The sequence below is a fragment of the Chinchilla lanigera genome, unplaced genomic scaffold (genome assembly GCF_000276665.1).
Source record: "Chinchilla lanigera isolate Chin_1 unplaced genomic scaffold, ChiLan1.0 scaffold00018, whole genome shotgun sequence".
In the NCBI taxonomy this organism is placed as follows: domain Eukaryota; kingdom Metazoa; phylum Chordata; class Mammalia; order Rodentia; family Chinchillidae; genus Chinchilla; species Chinchilla lanigera.
This window is the reverse complement of record NW_004955419.1, coordinates 19,329,495-19,333,475: the sequence shown is the minus strand read 5'-3', so window position 1 is coordinate 19,333,475 and position 3,981 is coordinate 19,329,495. Positions and strand designations below refer to the sequence as shown.

The 3,981-nt window shown below is 54.8% G+C and overlaps 1 long non-coding RNA gene across 2 annotated transcripts in view; it reads left to right on the top strand.

The window, feature by feature from the left end:
• Positions 1 to 551: 551 nt before the first annotated feature.
• The window catches only part of LOC102023701, a 6,023-nt gene continuing 2,593 nt past the window's right edge, over positions 552 to 3,981 (top strand). For both annotated transcript variants that reach the window (XR_001233564.1, XR_260646.2), the window contains exons 1-3: positions 552 to 1,409; positions 3,179 to 3,296; positions 3,400 to 3,546. This is a non-coding gene — a long non-coding RNA (uncharacterized LOC102023701). The remainder of the gene's footprint in view (positions 1,410 to 3,178; positions 3,297 to 3,399; positions 3,547 to 3,981) is intronic.

Below are 3,981 nucleotides of genomic sequence, written 5' to 3'. Positions count from 1 at the left end.
GTCTTGTGGTGTGCGTGCACGTCTATCTGTCGCAGGAGCACACGGTCTTCAGCAATGTGAAGCTGAGGTCTGAATCCCGAGGCCCACACCTCGTTACCAAGTCGCTCTATTTCTCTAGGAGTTAGCTCTCTCTGCAGTGTGCGGGCGGTCACAATGCCTGCTTTCCAGAGGTGATGCCAAAGCGGCACTGGTTGTAACTGTCCACCAGTCCTCCTTATCCCTGGGGAAACAGCCCACAACCCTCCATGGAGGCTTTAAGCCGTGGAGGGTTCGGTGCTGTCGTCATGTGTCAGGCCCATGTGCTGGGCATCGGGGCAGATAGAGAATTGAGTGTAGCAGGGTCCCCCTGGCTAGTGGAAGGAACAAATATAAAGAGATACATTTGGTGTGATAAGCGCTACGCAAGGTGCTCAGAGCTTTAGGAGCCTTTCGAGGACATCTGACAGAGGAGGAAACCGTCTTTCTCCAAAGGGTAGCAGGGAGCTGGGTGTGGTGGCACACGACTGTAATCCCAGCACTCGGGAGGCTGAGGCAGGAGGATCGTTGTGAGTTTGAGACCACAGAGTCAGTCCAAGGCCAGCATGAGCTGCATAGCGAGACCCTGTCTCAAAAAGACCAAAGAAAAGGGGGTTAGCAAGGAGTTGTGGTGATGCATATACTGATAGTACCTGAGCGTGGCTGATCACCCCTTCACCAGCGGATGGTCTCAAACTTAAACATGTATCACCTGGAGGGCTTGCCCAAACGCAGATTGCCGGCCGCAGGGCCCAGCGACTCTGATGCAGTAGGTCTACAGGACAGGCCAAGAGTTGGCATTTTTAAGATGCCGGTGATGCTGAAGCTTTGGTTCAGGGGCCACAGCTTGAGTCCTGCTGAGCTTGGTCACAGCGAGGAGGAAAGACATCCCAGGAGTGGGGAAGAGCCTGTGCAGAGACAGGAGGAGCGCTCCGCGCAGCGCTGCTCAGAAAGTGATATGCAAATCGTGAGGTTCGCGCAGGTGGGCTGCCGGTGTCAGGCGATGAAGGACTCGTGCGTCCAGGCGTGGAGTCTGGACTTCATCCTGGAGAGAAGGGGGGCCAGAGCAGCTGCCTGTGGAAGGAAGGAGAGATTGGCGGGTCCGAAAGATCACTTTGGAGGGCAAGTGCGGGGAGGAGACAGGAGCCAGGGGGTTGGCGGGCCTTCTGCTGTCCACAGTCCTGGCGGTGAGGAGCGGCCAGAAACCCAGCCGAGCAGCAATTCGCACAGAAACAACAGCACGGACAAGTGCTCAGCGGGCAGTGCAGGCCCGCGCAGCCCCTGTGCACCATCTCCTCACTCCCGCTAAGAGCCTGGGGTCGGAGGGTCACATTGCCGCTTGGACAAGTTGGGAACCTGACTAAAGCCAGGACGGGGCACAGGCAAACCCAGAGGTGAGGCTCTGTCTTCTACTCCGTACCCCCCACTTGGGCTTCTTCAGGAGCATACTTCACTCCTTGGAGGCCTTGTGGGAGCCGGGCATGGTGGCACATGCCTGTAATCCCAGCATTCGGGAGGCTGAGGCAGGAGGATGTTTGTGAGTTCGAGGCCAGCCTGGGCTACAAGGTGAGCTCAAGGCCAGCCTGAACTGCATAGTAAGACCCTGTCTCAAAAAGAAAAAAAAAAAAAAAAAAGAGGCCTTGTGGCCATGTGAGTTACCTGTGTGTGTTGTCCACGTGGGCTGTGTGTGTGGCGTGTGCTGTGTGGGTGTGTGCTCAGGGTGTGTGTGGACACGGTGGTGTGAGAGCTCAGTGTGTCTGTGTGCTGTGCCCTGTGTGCTGTCACGGTTGCCCTCCAAGTGTCCCCCCTGCTATTTGTCACTGAAGGTATAAGGGGCCCCTTGGAAATGTTCACGGAGACAAGAAAGCCAGGGGACGGCATTTTGCCAGGGTAGCAGTTCTGTCCGTGAGGGAATAGATCAGACTTTGGGGGAAAGGATGTCATCCTGCCTGCCAGCTTCCTCAGCATACATTTGAATAATTCTCAGACACTCCCAGATCAGTGGGAGAGAGCAGAAAGCCAGCCCTGCAAAAATCCCAGGGCCAGGGGGAACATGTAATGTCTTACATGCTAGGCACTGTACGTGATTTTCTTTCAATGCACTTACTACAGCTAGAATTCAGCTACAATCAGAAATATGGAGAGCTGGGTGTGATGGCGCATGCCTGCAATCCCAGCATTCAGGAGGCTGAGGCAGGAGGATCCTTGTGAGTTCCAGGCCAGCCTGGGCTACAAAGTGGGCTCAAGGCCAGCCTGAACTGCATAGCGAGACCCTGTCTCAAAGAAAACAAACAAACAAAAAAGAAATGTGGAGAAGGGAAAATGGTAGAGAGGGAAGGAGTCACTGACTTGGGGTCAGAAGAGCAGGGTTCAGGAGTCCCAGTACCCCCTCACCACTGTGTGCCCTTGGACAAATCCCTTCCCCTCCCTGAGTGTCAGTTTTCTCAACCAGTGGATTGGGTAGGAGGAGCAGATCATCTCTAAACTTCCTCCCAGCACTGCCGTCTATGCCTTTAAAAATTCCTGGGTGCAGCTTTTCCAGGGAAATGTCAGACACTGCAGAGAGCAAGCCTGTGTGTGTGCGAGCTATCTTTTGTCACCCTTCAGCGGGTCCCGTCCGCATTCGTGTCTGTGGGATTTCTGTGCTGGGCGCCTTGGCTAATTTCTCCAGCGATATTTCCTTGTTTGTGTAGGTTGCCTACTGCAGAAACAGGGTGCTGTTGTTTTAGGCAAATACGCAGTCCCCTGCCAACAGGAATATCCTGCTGACCGGGGCTCCTTTACAAGGTAGCAGCTGTTTGAAAACGTGTGTGTGTCTCCCATCAGGATGGCCTCCGATAAGCGACTGCGTGTTCGTTTTTTCCTACTAACGTCGCTTTCTTGAGTAATGCTATGGAGCCCCTTGAAAAGTAAATATCTAGGGTGATTATCACGTTGGCACCGTTTCCTCCGTCCTGTATTAGCTTTCTAGGGCTGCTGTAGCGAAATTCTGCCCACGGAGCGCTTTGAACAACAGTATGTGGCGCCCTAGTTGTGGCAGTGGCGGTTGGTGTCCAGGAACAAGGTGTTGGGGGCGGGCGGATCCGGAATCTGCCCCACACCTGCCCCTGAGCTCCGGGCACACAAGCCCCTGCATTCCTCTAAGAGGCTGTTTGTTCTGCAGTGCGGAGACAGTCATCGTAGCTGCTTCCCCGAGGTGATGGCAAAAAGAGCTTGCAGAAAATCAAAGACAGGAGACAACCGAGCCGGGGGTCCCGCTGGTTCTTTCCTCTGGAGACAAGGTGTGCGGAGGCGCAGAGCACACTGGCCCTGGGAAGGGAGGTCGGGCTTTCAGCCTGACTTTAATGAGGAAAGGAGATGGAAACAGGTTTTCTTTGGTACCAGGAACGGACCTCAGGACCCTGCGCTTGCCAGGCAGGCGCCACGCTGCTGAGCTGTACCCCTGGCCCTAAGGAGATGGAAACAGGGCAGGAAGCGCACCGCGGGCCAGGGACCAGCACCTGCAAAGCCCTGGAGAGAAGGAAGGGCATCGTGAGTCAGTGTTTGGGGAACGGGGCCCACTGGGGCGGCTTGGCCGGGGGCCGTGGCAGCGAGGCTGCCGCCAGGTCCCAGACAGCGGGTCCCACGCCAAGAATACACTTCAGCTCCCCACGTGAGCGTCACAGCCCTGACAAGCCAGCCATAAACTCTCCATGTCCACTCCAGATGGAGCCCTGCTCCCGGACGCCGGGAGGTAACCTGAATGTTCATGGCACCATCTTATGACAAGTGGTGGTACAAAACTGGAGCTCCACATACTGTTTATGGACAAGTAGGTAAATAGTGATTATGGCTGTTCACATAATGGACTATTACCAAAGGTGAACAGGAATGAGTAAAAAGCACGAGATAGAATGGAAATAATGAGGAAAGCAAGCAAGCTCTGTGTAATGGAATACTGTTCAGCCTTAAGAAAGAAGAAAAAGA